General features: G+C 42.3%; 1 protein-coding gene across 1 annotated transcript in view; it reads right to left on the bottom strand.

Moving 5' to 3' along the window:
* LOC138286969 (zinc finger protein 208-like) overlaps window positions 1-14465 on the bottom strand; it is a 183059-nt gene that overhangs the window by 154291 nt on the left and 14303 nt on the right. The gene's annotated exons all lie outside the window — the stretch shown is intronic.

Raw genomic sequence — 14465 nt, 5'->3', positions numbered from 1 at the left:
GCGGGAAAAGAATCAGCATATTGCCTGTCCAGCTGGAAAAGATTCAGGGCCGTATTTATACTCTGGTTGCGCCGAATTTGCGTCGTTTTTTTCGACGCAAATTCGACGCTAAACTAACGCCAACTAACGCCATATTTATACTATGGCGTTAGACGCTTCGGGCGCCAAAGTGCCCGGAGTGTGCGTCATTTTTTAGCGTGAACCCCTTCCTTGCGTTAATGATATGCAAGGGAGGCGTACCCGTCTTAAAAAATGACTCCCAGGCCTTTACGTGGTATTTATACTCCCGGGCAAAAATGACGCCCGGGAGTGGGCGTGGCCAAAAACGGCGCATTTGCGCCGCTTTTTAACGCCTGGGTCAGGCATGGCGTTAAGGGACAAGTGGGCTCAAAATGAGCCCAGAGTGCCCTCCCCTGCCCCCAGGGACCCCCCCTGCCACCCTTGCCCACCCCAGGAGGACACCCAAGGACGGAGGGACCCATCCCATGGACATTAAGGTAAGTTCAGGTAAGTATTTATTTTTTTATTTTTTGTGGCATAGGGGGGCCTGATTTGTGCCCCCCTACATGCCACTATGCCCAATGACCATGCCCAGGGGACATAAGTCCCCTGGGCATGGCCATTGGGCAAGGGGGCATGACTCCTATCTTTACAATGATAGGAGTCATGTTGATGGGGGATGGGCGTCGAAAGAAAATGGCGCAAGTCGGGTTACGACGATTTTTTCGACGTAACCTGACTTGCCCCATTTTAAGACGCCCATACGCCATTTTCCCCCTACGCCGGCGCTGTCTGGTGTACGTGTTTTTTTTCCACGCAAACCAGGCAGCGCCGGTCTGCTTGCGCCGGCTAACGCCATTCCATAAATACGGCGCCCGCATGGCGCTTCAGAATGGCGTTAGACGGCACTAAAATTTTTTTACGCTAAACTGCGTTAGCGCAGTTTAGCGTCAAAAAGTATAAATATGGGCCTCAATGCATCACTGACCCGGCGAAGAAAGAATTAATGCATTGCCTGTGCGAATCGATGCATCGCTGGCTTTTCTGACACATCACCTCTTTTGCGGCCCATACTGTCTTTAGTTTTTGATGCATCCAAGGTACTGTGGCCCATATTTATACTTTTTGACGCTAAACTGCGCTAACGCAGTTTAGCGTCAAAAAATTTAGCGCCGTCTAACGCCATTCTGAAGCGCCATGCGGGCGCCGTATTTATGGAATGGCGTTAGCCGGCGCAAGCAGACCGGCGCTGCCTGGTTTGCGTGGAAAAAAACCACGTAGACCAGGCAGCGCCGGCGTTGGGAAAAAATGACGTTAGGGTGTCTTAAAATGGGGTTTAAACTACCAATTCAACATGGCAGACTGGAGCCCACCCTCCTGAACAGGTTTTAGGGGGCCTGATGAAGACTGTGTTTTTGTTTTGGTTCTCATCTTTCTCTTGGGGGGTGTTTTGGCCTCTTTCTTTTGCTCTTTCCCACCAGTGGTTGTCTTGGTCACCCTTATTTTGACCCAGTGGCCTGATTTCTTCCCCAACTTTAAAGGAGAAATTGGACCTAGGTCTACCAGGAACTGATGAAGTTTCTCACTGTAACAGTTACTTAAAAGATGCTCTTTCATAAGTACATTATAAAGCTCATCATAATCTTGTACCCTGTTAGCTTCTAACCATGTTTTTTGAGTGTCCCAATTCTATACTCCTCAGTTGTTAGCCTAAAGCCCACAATCAGGGTAGCCTTTATGAGGTCACAGGACTTGGCTAAAGTCATTCTGTGTGTAAAAAAAAATCAGGCAATGCTCCCATGTGTCACCTTCTACTTTTAGGTCGAGGTCATCGAGATGTCCGGCTGGAGAACTATGCACAGTTCCCAGTTGGAGCAGGGCACAGCGGCTGAAAGTCTTGGAGCTTGTCCAGAACAGAGAAGGGGACCACTTGGAAACACACTGCATAGGTTGACTTAAAGGTAAGTCCGGTGGTACCACTTGGAGAGTTGAGGTTGCAAGGGCTTAGGGAGCCCTAGGGCATAGCTGGTTCTCCGATGTAGGTGATTTGGCAGAGGGCACCTCTAATGCCCTCAGGGTAAGTTTTATAATAAATCCAACACTGGCATGAGTGTAGGTTTATTATTTTGAGTTCTTTGACACCAAACAACCCAGTATTTAGAGAGGCCATCATGTAGCTGGGGAACTCATAATGACCAGTGTCCTGCACATGTATTTGCTATGGCTTACTTGTACACTTACTTCGCCTTAAGGTTTTGTAAAGACACAGCAGGGGCATATTTGCTCATGCACACATATGTTCTCCCAGGCATTATACTGCACCCTTCCTTAGGGCTGTAAGGCCTGCCAGAGGGGTGACTTACCTATACCACCTGCAGTGTTAGCAGGAGCCCAAGGCACTTACAGTTTGAAACCACATCCTTTTCCAGGCACAAAGTGGGGGGGGCTACCATGTCAAAAGAGGCCCTTTCTCACATTCACTTTGCATGAGCTTCCGCTATGTTTTTCTCCGCAGCAGGAAATGCTGTTCATCAGGCCTTCACAGAAGAGGTATCCAGTCCTGTGAAATCCTCGTGGGTTACAGTTTGTGGCTTCATCCCACTAGACATCTTTAACTTAAAAAATATTGAATCCTTAGTCCATCAGTGCATGAAGGTGCTGTCCTTCCAGCTGTTCATGGTGTTGCTGCATTTGCAGTCCAGGGTCCTTTTCTCCTTCGGGGTTTGAAAGATTTCAAGGTCCAGCATTTGTGTGGGAGAAAACGCCTAGTCCACTCCCTTGTCTTTCAAGGGCTTGGCTGCTCTCTGTCTCTTCGGGCAAAAGCTGGGGCAGGGCCTGTGTAATGGAAGATGGAGGCAAAGCCCTTTGAAGTGCAAGTTGGGCTGGGTACAGCTCCTCACAGTTATTCTGCCAGGATGGCCCATGCTGTCCACACCTGGTCTCCTTTGTGTCACTGTCTGGGAGCAATACTCAAGCAACTCCAGGGGAGCCATCCAAAGTCATATGACCCAGGCTACTGGCAGAAAGGCATAACTGGTTCAGGGCAGAAAAAAACAACTTTCTAAAAGTATTTCTGCAAAAACAAAGGTCCCTCGTGTGACATATAAGAACAATATAGTGCATATAGGAATCCAATCAAACTTTTTGTGTCCAAAAGACATACATGTGTCATTTTTGTGCAAAGATACTAGAGCATCATGTGGGGGCCACAACAAAGAAAATTCAATACTGACATCGAAAAGCTCAGGCTTACAAATTAATCAAAAAAAGAATGCATGGTTACATTCCCGATCAATAAAGAACCAATATATATATGTACATCAAGGAAGCTCAGGCTGAAACCTGTGACTAGATAATCCAAATGATGACACTCACTATTTACAGACTACCAATGCTAAAAAAAAAAAAAAATCCTATATCATTGAGCCTAGGAAGTATAGTCAATGTTGTTTTGATCCTTGAAAGGGTAGACAGATCATCATCAGGACAAAGAAATCTGCCTGAGAGCAAAATTCCAAAATATATAGGTCGACATGAGCTGGAGAAAAACCAGAAGACAAGAAAAAAAGACAAAAACATGTTTTAGTTAGTCGGGCGTAAGATAACTGGACCCAGAGGATTGGACACTCTTTGTGAAAGTGAACAGACTTTGCACACACTAGTGCTCGTGGGGTTCTCCCATAGCCAAACGTCAGCAAACAATAACAAGGGGCGTAAAATCTAGAACCATGCAATATGCTCCACAAAGGTAAAACATGCCAAATTGCAAGAAGGTACAGTAACTGGGCAGGGCTGCTCCAGATCCTGCTACCTATTTTTGATTCAGAAAATAAGGCTACAGAGCCATGCAGCATTCAAAAAGTAGAAATCCTCAGTGTATACAATCATAATCACTATGAGTGTGAGTCATGCATGCAGTAGTGGATGTGACAACAGTAGACTTGACCAACATGCAAGTCGGAGGACTAAAAAACAATATAACCAATTGCAATGGAGAACAAGGACTACCTTGAACAAGGCGGGTACTCCGAACCAATTGCAGTAACAGGCAAAAACCCATAAGGAGAGGTAGGGATATAACTGGTGTGTCGAAAAAGGCTGATAATTAATGTGCCTTAGTAAAAAAAAAAAATTAAACGCTTACCATGAATATGAACTGAACTAAGAAATCACATTCAGCAGACTCCACTGTCATAAAAAGGACTTCATAGCCCAAGTGAACAGCTAGAGAAAAATAAATAATTGTAAGGCATTGGATGTACGGAAAAACCAAGTGAAGGAAACCTACTAAAATGCTGGAACCGCCCACATCTGAGGCAGATGCTGGTTGGGGGGCTGGCCAAGAGAACAAACAAATCGAATGGCTCAGCGTCCAAATTTGCAAGGCGCCAGAGAGCATGGTCGCAAACAATGAGGCGGCCCATCTCTAGCAAGGGCTGGCCTAAATAGGCTGAAACAGGGCGGGCGCGAGTATTAATGTGAACAGACAAAGTGAGACCCAATTAGGGGAAGAATAATATACAATACTCCATGTGGGCAATAGTCATGGTCAAAAAAGTAAATGAAGGACAAGGGTGGTCCCGAGCCTCGTGGTTTGAATAATGAGGAAAATAAAGTAAAAATTTAATCCCCACTACCGGAAAAACTTTTAAAGACAAGCCAAAATTATATACTGAAACCAAAAAGGGTAAGAGGAATTCAGAAAAAGGAGAAAACAAAGAACGTAATAAATTAAAAGAAAAAGAAAAACGAGGCAATAAAACAATGTAATCAACTAGTTTGGTATAACAGAAACAATAAGAAGCAATGGGTGAACCATAAAAACAAAACAATAAATAATGAACTCTCTTCATAATGAAAATATGTCAACTAGAAAAGAATCACAAGGGTGAACCAGCAACCCCACTAATTACAATTGCACTTAAAAAGCATATAAACTAGAGGGCAAAAGCCTGCCACATACCTAATAAGAAAGGGCTTAGTAATAGTACAAAGGGGCAATAACTCATTAGTCAAGAGGACTGATTATGTCCACTGAATCTCATTGCTAAGTACCTGACAGCATGAATCTTCAGTTGGTTTTACTAGAGAGGTCCAGTCCTCCATACAATTTAGACCAGAATGGAGGCTGTTGGTGCGGTAGAAGTGTTGGTAAAAGAATTGCAAAGTTTTCCAGGCAGCCTCTAGCTTAAAGATTAACCTAGATAAGTTGGAGGCACTCCTCCTATACCCTGAGTTGCTCCAAACACAGTCCTTAAGCACATACATTTCCATCTCTTAGTCCAAAGATTTGTTAACCTACTTGGGCATCACATTAGTGGAACCATCTCACAAATAGTGACTCTCAACTTTTCTAAACTGACCACAGCCCTGAAGCGCAGTTCCAAAAATGGCACAACAAGCACTGCTTGTGGCTGGGATGCCTGGCTGGGATAAAAATGAGGCCCCTCCCCCCTTGGCCACACCATAGCCCTCCCCCTTACCACGCAAACTGTTCAAGCAACTCCAAAAGCTGTTAAACTCCTTTGTGTGGCAAAACAAACTGAACTAGCATTTCCTTATTTACTATTATACTACCAAGCTCCCCAGCTTCGCTGCTTAATAGAATGGGGCAAAAAGGAAAAGCTGGAACAATGGTACTTTGCGGACCGCATCACTGATGCTACCCACTTCTGGCAAGTTCAATGGATTTGGAAGGCGCACAGAAGCTGAGGTCTATACTCCTCCCTCGTCATGAGAGCAACACTGGCTGTATGGGACATGTCGCAGGCAAGTCAGGGTTTACAATTTTTCCCTCGCTGTTTATGCCTATCATCTACAACTCAGACTTCCCTCTGGCCCAGAGCTCCGCTGCCGTAGCACAATGGAAGGAAGGCAGATGCCTTATAATGGACTCACTTTTCAAAAAACAATATTTTCTCTCCTTTGAAGACTTGCAGAGAGCTCAGGGCCCTTAGCATATGCCCAGCTACAGTACTCGTTCCTCTATCCATCAATGACGACCAGCGCTTCAAGACCGACGAAGATTGTGGAAAAATGGTTGAAAGATGGACCCCACGACTGCTCACTTATTTCCAAGCATTATTGATTTCTCATTGAGCCCTCCCTACCCACACCTCCAGGCTAATAGTGCTGGGAGGCAGAACTGGGACAGTTGTGGCATGTTAAGGATTGGGAACTCTTCCATGACAGCGTGTACTTTTGCAACAGATGTCTGTCCTCACGAAACACAATACAAGCTCCTAACATACTGGTACAGGACTTCTGAGTAAATTATTGACTGGGATTCTAATATAACTGCTGCTTTGGCACTGCCCTGAGCTGGTGGGATTCTAGGACGCGGTCCTAGATGACCTATTCAGAGCTTTTGATATACGCATCCCCCTGGAACACTGTTCTGGTCCTGTTGAGTCAGCGACAAGGATCCCATTAGGATCTACTCACTCCAAGCAATTGCCAATGGCTCTGGGGGTCACAACCCATGGCCTCTTGACCAGCTGGAACAAAAGAACACTGCTGGACGTATTGGAGTGGCATTGAAAACTCTAAGACATCTTTGCAGTGGACAAAAATCACTGCAGAGATTAATAATGTGCTTAGAGCCCATAACACCAGTTGGCGCCCTTCATCTGGCTGCTCTCTTAAGAATCCTGGTAGCTGCCATTTCCCAGATACCTCTTGGCTATCTGCCTGATACTGGAGGAGCTCTCTAAGTTCCTATCGGCCCAACTAATGTGTGCTCATCCAATCCATCCGCTGACACCTTCCCAGGGGGTACTGGTGTGTGTTGCAAAGCGCTTAATTCACCACATGACCTCACTAGAGCATCAAGGTGGGGATGAGTGGAGGGAGAGGGTAAGTCACAGTTATTATGGTTGCATTTAGGTATGCCTTCACTTGTTCCACTGCAGCTGGATGGTTGTAAACAACAGTATGTGTAAAATGCTGAAGAAAACATTTGTTAGTAAAACAGTGTCAGAAGTATTTTTTCTATCATCTACCAATCCACATTTAGCATGTACCAATGCAGCCCAATGATTGCCTATGGCAACAAGTGTTTCATTGTAAGGAGATGTTCAATATTAATTTCTACATGTGCTACTTTTACATTTCTGCACCCTGCCTTTAGAGACAATGAGGTGACTTACTATAATTTAAAAGGAAGGTTTAGACCTGTCAGAAGGGGTATTTCAAAAGATGAATTGTGCAGTTTAAATACCAGGCGATCCAAAGCAAAATATCTTGGAGTACTCAATAAATGGAACCCCAATGCATGATGTACATTTCAAACAATCTCAGTTCATAAATAAGAAAATCACAGGAGAGCTTACAGAATGTAAGCGAATGAGTCAATCACAATCTTTTTTAGAATTGATGTATATTCCATGAAATTGATAAATTACTAATACAGAAGAAAACATCAATGACAAAAATGCATTTTAACATTAAGTAGTTATCTCGTAAACACTGTGAACTGTTGTGTCAAAAGTATAAGATACATCACACATCTAAAACATAGTATATGTTTGATTAAACATTCAAAGATATACAGACTAACTAAAAGAATTCCATAGTTTGTCACACCAATAAATAACCTGCGGAAACGCAGCAGCATCCTCCACCCAATGCCTGACATGAATTGTTAGGCTAATGAAGTCACTTTTTTATATAAAACTCAGCAACTTAGACAATTCCTCTCAAGTTTGTTTGTTTCGTACTTTTCGTCAATTACTACTGAACATTCAGATCATCTGATGTTAGGAGGAACAATATTACCTATTTATAGATTCTCATACTAGCTTTGTAAAAAAACAATGACTGTTATTTTCATTTAAAGGCACCAGTACATTGACAAATGCAGCTCAGTATATAACTGGTGGCAAACTGGCCTTGGCTTCACAGCAACTAGGCGTCACAGTGACTGTGTCTACCTCCTAACTCTGTACATATGAAGTGAAAGCAATGGACAGGTATCCTATCACTCAAATAACAAATCTGAGTAGTCCCTGCCGTGTTGTGCAGGACAGGTAGCTTTGTGGCTAGGAGGTGTCTTTCTTTAGTGATGTTCTGGGAGTCTTGACTGTCATTGTTACATAAACCCTTCAATACCAAACATGTCAGGATAGACAGAACTCTGGCTCAGTAGATGTGATGTGCGCATTATGGCAAGTAACAGTGTAAGTTCTGAAAGAGACCTTATCCCAGACTTCTGGACATAGATCTAGCCTACTGACTGCTGTATCCGTATTGTTGTGTTGGCTCTCATACCAATGCGACTGCTGGATTCAGGCAGCAGCAGCACCAGATTGTGGGGAACTGAGTCCAATCCCACACCTCGTGACAACTGTCGACCTAACCCTTCCGGCCAGTGAGCACTACCTCACCAGCACTCAAAATTAGTGCCCATTTGTGGCAGCCGTGTGCATGACCTTCTGATTTCTCAAGAGAAATCATGGTAGAACAGATCTCATTCTTTTCTTTCAGTTACATTTGTCTCACACATGCAAAGACAAACAGAAGCAGGAATTGGTTCAATTAATGTTATTGAATAAACTGCATTCTAGATAAAATGGCCTGTACTGCAATGATTAGGTGAATGAAACATAATAATAGCAGAGCAGTGACAAAGAAAGTGAAACATATAAAAAAGTCCCACCATAGTGTCACAATGCTAAATGTTGGAATTCCTACCCATGCCACTAAAGTACTATATGAGAGCACAGCAGTGCTTGCCCTAATCCGCTTTTCAGGATGCCTGGGAAGACACCATTCCCTATACCTGAATGCAATAGTAGCAAAGAGGGCTGTTTGTCTATAGAGTGTCCTCTCCCATGTTGGAGGAAAAGAGGTCAGGTCTCAGCAGACAGCATGAGGTGGCAATTACTGGCTGGAATTGTCCCTGTAACGAATAGGGTGCAAAGAGATGTTTTATAATAAAACAGCTGGTGTTCTAAGAAGACTGCCCTAACGTAAGAGCACTTATGTTCCCATGAAATGGCAGAGATTGTGGTGTTCCACTTTGTACCAACAACAATATAGTGTGCAGCCTTGAGCAGAGCACAGAATGAAATGTCAGACTAAAAGCAATGAAAAAAAATTCTGGGCTAAAAGTATAATAGTTAAAAAGAAAGAAGAACATCACCACAGAAAGAGGCCTCCACTCAGAAATTAAAATAAATTAAAATGAAATATTACTAGGCTAAAGGGCACAAGCTGTGGGCCTGTGGTTAAAATAACAGACTGATAGAAAGCTGCTAAAATAACCTCTCAACACACTCCCCTTGTCGGTTCAAAGTGCAGAGGTTAATCCAATTTGTACTACATTAAAAAATAAGCTAAAATATATATATATCTCGATATATATATATATATAAATGTCCAAGTTGACAAGCAAAGCACACTGAAGCAGGCCAAATTAAAAACATTTAAAATGTAACAATGTTATTGTTAAAAGCCAAATATCATATTTAAAAGTCATTGTCATTTTGAAATTAGCCAATTATATCCAGGACAATTGAATCAAGGAAAGATCCCACTTCGGCAGATGTCAATGCAACCAAATCGGTGCCAAGGAAAACCAAAGAGCACTCTTGTTCCAAAGCCTCAGCTTCACCCAAGGTGGCAGCATTTCGTGTAGTGCCAGATGTTAAAGTACCAAAAGCCACTTGATACACAAAGGGTGGCTCATAGGAGGCTTCCTGTAGCAAACGCACTCTCAACACGCATGTCTGGTAATGAGTCCTTAGTGAGAGCATCAACAGATCAGCGTCCAGTAAAAGTAAGCGTCGCACAGAATTACACAATTGTAGTGTACATTCAAAAGGCACCAAAGGCAATGAAACACAGGCTGCACACAGTCTAGTACCGGTCTAAATGACAGAGACCAGTTGCACTCCAGTTCCTCAAGGACTGGTGCTCCAGAATATTGCATCAAGTGCTCACAACAGAGTTGCGCTGGTGGAAGCGCCATCAGTCCTCCTTGTTGTGAGGGGGCAGCCATTGTAAAAAACAAAAATAGCAACAGCAGAATGCCACTAATTAAGGCCAAAGTAATTGGGAATCCCCCGAACACACCTGAAAATGTGGAGTGAATGGCTAACGATATTATGCTAAATATAGATGAAAAGGTGCTGATGAACCCAGAACCAACAGCCTTAAAGAAACATATAATCCTGGCAGTATTAGATTCATTGAAAATTTGTCTCATGTTCACCAAAGTATCTTGGAAAGTTTGTATTAAAAAAGGGGCTGTTTTTCCGTGGATGACCTTGCTACTTGGAGCATTTAGGTCTCACGGGCAGATGTCAGCGCTACATGTTTCTGAAACAATACAGCTTTTAGTCTGCTCAGCTTGTCAAAATTTACATTAGAAGTAGCAATATGAAGCCAAATACCTTCTTCTGTTGCATGGGGGAAAGGGCGTTAAAGCAATAAATTACAATTTTGGAGACCAAAACTACCTAGGGAATTCTGGCTCGCACCCCACAATAGCTTGCGCTGTTTAGAAGTACATAACTTTCATTGGAGAGCAACTGCAATGCTGGTCAATTTAAAGGGACATGAACTCCCTTCAGATAACAAGCCAAATTCGCTCCGTGCAGGAAAAGCTGTTAGCAAATCATTGAATGGCTGACAATAATCTTGCATTCGCGGCCGCTAAGAAAGACCTCTTTCATGCCATCAAAGCATTTGTACGAGAAGGGTAGCTCTCACACTTCATGAATGTAACTATCTCCTAGCCTTTCATATCTGCCTACAGGAATGTGTTTCAAGCAGAATGTGAAATGGAGTGTTGAAGTAGGCAGATTGATAACCTCATGAATTAACCAGACTGCAGATGGTATTTCCGCCACAGTAAAAGGCAACTTTTCGATGTTTAGCATCTTTTTTTTTAGCCATTACTTCTTGTTGCTTCAAATTAAATGTAGCAAACAGGTCTTTAGCCCTGATGTAATGCCATGGAATGCAACCATTTTTCAATGTCTTTAGTGTCCAACCCATCTGCATAATGGATGTAAATTGATCTGTCCATGTTGTAAAGATGACATGTCAGTTTGCATACTGTCTATAGCAGAAGAAATGATGATGTTAAGAGTGTATATGCGGTCAGACAAGGTGTTAATCTCATTATCTACAACGGCTAATGCATTCTGTAAATTTGCCTCATCTATTTACCGTAACCGGGCAGCAGCATCTTGTTTCCACATTTCGTCGTAAACAGCATATAAGAAGCTCTTTTTATGTTGTCTTCTGGGGCCTAACAGGAAATCTTGCAAGTCTGTATAATTTGTCATGCGACTGAGGTGATCTTTTACAACATCTAGTGAAGAAAATTTGAACTATTGCTGGCATAATTTTTCTACACTGTATGTTGTCCCTATACCTGAATGTTCTGATGACACATAGCGAGGGACTCGTCTGTTCACTCTAAAACCCCCTTTGGAGTTTACAAAACGCACATGACAACCATTTATGTCCACTGGGGACAATAACCACTTGCCAGTACTTGAAAGTGTTGTGTTAAATGTTCCATTTTGGACCCACCTATCGTGCTGTTCTTCAGTTGCATTAATGTATTTTTGCCATTTATAACATTTTGCAGGAGTAGGGATACCGGGCCCATTCAATTTTTTAATTCTTGCCAAGCCTAAGCAACTTGTCTGTTGCACTTTGTCATTTGAAAGTATAATTTATGAGGGTATCAGGCATGCTCTAAAGCTTCCCTTCCCTGTATTTGCCATTTTTTAGTTCCCCAAATACTCTTTGAGTCAATCAACTTCATCCAATATTCATAGCCTTCTAAAGCCAACCGGGAAACAAACGAATCAGAATAAATTAATTTTGTGTCAGTTTACAATACATTGTGCATTTCGTTTAGGGGCACTTTAAAATGATAGGAGGCATCATCTTGAAAATTATACACAGAAAATGTGTTAACTTTTCCATATATGTTTTAGAACTCCCCAATTGTCGGGTAGGACAATGTTCCTATTGTGTATAATTGAAAACAATCTTCCGGGTGCTTGCTTTATGAATAAAAGGATGTTCATAATAATTATAACAGAACATATCTCCATAATTTTCTTTTGTTTGGTAAATATCTTCACTTTCAAATACATTAAAGTACTCTAGCTCAGAAAGCATAGCATAAACTGGCTTACATTCCAATCATTTAGAATAACTCCAAGTGTTATTACACCATTTAAAGAAAGTTTGAAAACATATGGAATTTGAAGAACCTCCAGTGGACCAAATATATCAAAAGATACTTTATCCCAGACAATTCCATCAGGACTGGTATAGCTGAAATGTTCAATAGGGACACGTCTCAACAGACATTATGTGAGGAAAAATTGGGTTTCAGGAACTCATCCACCAGTTTGACTGCAGAGCATTCAGGAAGATAATTATGCATGAGAAAGAAAAAGATGATGACAAACCCAATCTAAAGGCGAAAGGCAAGTAAAGTTAGTAAAAGCCACAGATAGTTCCATGGATCTACAAAATAGTTAATTTTGAACCAATTTAGCAACGTAGATGCTCTTGACAATGGTGTTGCAGAAGAAGTAGTTGAATCAGGGAAGGAGTCATCTCGATTGGCAAAATATCGAGAAGCAGTTAGTGCAAAAGCTGGAGCCATGTAAGGAAGAGGAGAACTAGTAGAAGTCTCCCTTGGTGGTTCATAGTAGACTATTTCATCAACTTGAGTTGCATTTGAGTAGTATTGATCATTATTTGGGTCATTTCTTGTCACAGATGAAGACAGTGTTACTAATGAAAGGTCATTTTCCACCCTCCCCAAGCTCGGCGAAGTGTCAGCATTGCTGTTCAAAACCTGTGGAAGAAACTTCCTGGTCTGTAGTGAGAGGGATTCAGGAACTAGCCAGGAGTCCACTAGGTCTGCTGTGTAGCATCAGCCACATGGTGTAACTTGACATTATCAACAGAGACAAAGTAGTTTTCCTTTGAACCAGGCAGAGGTGGTAGAATAGTTCTGGTACTGTGTATTCCCAGGACTGGTACTGGTGCACAATATGAAGGACCAAACTCCTTTTTCACAGCAATCTTTTCTTGCACTAGATCCCCAGCTTTCAGAATCCAGCCAGTAGATGTTATTGGTGCATCCCTTAGTCCCAAGGAGGCGGCACAGGCAGACATGTTTTCATCACTGAACTGTTGTAATTCTTGCAAGACAGTGACATGTTCATTTATGTCAAACGAATTTGTGCCTGCCGCCTTCAAGATCTGAAACACACATTTGTGTCCCAAACAGCACCTCATATTGGGTGTGCCCTCCCAGGTACCTTCTGGGCATATTATTAAGTGCTCACTGGACTCCATACAGGTGACTAAGCCAACTACAACCTGTGCCTAATACTTTTGCTGTTAAGAACTGCTTTAAGTCTTGATTCCTCTGTTCCACTACACTGTTACCCTCGGGATGGTAGAGGGACGAAAAATGGAGTTGGACTTCTAACAAAGCCATGGTGTCCCTGAATGCCCCTTGACACAAAAGCTGAGACTTGTTCCCAGTGGAAAGTCACAATTGCATAATTAATAACAGTTCGAGCCTCAGCTGATCGTTGTGGCCGTCCGTTATCACCCTCATTAAATGTTACATAGGTGAAGCTGACGGCACCATCAATTACACTTTCTTGTATATAAGTGTTTTGCTGCAAGCATGTCTTATTGTAAAGCTGAGAATGCATGTGTGTTCGACTGTCCAATATTTGCTTGAAAAGTCAGGGCATATTAAATCATATAATGGTTTAATGTGTTGTGCATAATTTGGAATGTAAATCCTGCTAAAGTTTAAAAAGCCCAATAAAGTCTGGACCTTTTTTATTGTATTTGGTGGTTGCATTTGTGCGCACTTTTCTAGAATGTGGGGCACCAGGCTATAGCCTTCATCTGCTAACTCGTATCCCAAAAATAGGACACTGAGAAAAGCACTTTTTGTTTTATTAAAGTTGAATTTGTAGCCGAATTTGGCAAAAGCCAAAACAATCTGGACCACCCATTTTAGGTGGTGGATGAGAGCATCATCGGTAATGTAGATGTCGTCGACAGAGTCAATGCCTCAGGGTCAATGTTGTGTAAAATGGATGTTACACATGCTGAAAACAGCCCAGGTCTGTTCTTATACCCCTGTGGGAGTCTACATTTTTCTGCAGACCTGAATCGCTAAATGCAGTTAAATCCCTACTTTCAAGTGCTACATTTTGGCAGTAGAATCGGCTGGAAATATCCAACATTGTTTTGCATTTTTGTTCACTATATTGTTAATGAGTGCTGCGCTATGTGCATTTTGGATAGCAAATGTGCATATATGACTGTTTAAATGTATGTAATCTAAGACTATTCTATATGACTTGTCCGGTTTCGCAACGGTAAATAGATTGTTCACTGGTGAGACACAGGCTCAATTACATCCTGGTACTCTAGTTGTGCGAGAATCTCTCTCT

This window comes from Pleurodeles waltl, chromosome 4_1, assembly GCF_031143425.1.
Source record: "Pleurodeles waltl isolate 20211129_DDA chromosome 4_1, aPleWal1.hap1.20221129, whole genome shotgun sequence".
Lineage (NCBI taxonomy): Eukaryota > Metazoa > Chordata > Amphibia > Caudata > Salamandridae > Pleurodeles > Pleurodeles waltl.
Note: the sequence above shows the minus strand (reverse complement) of the source record. Positions and strands in the feature narration are given on the sequence as shown.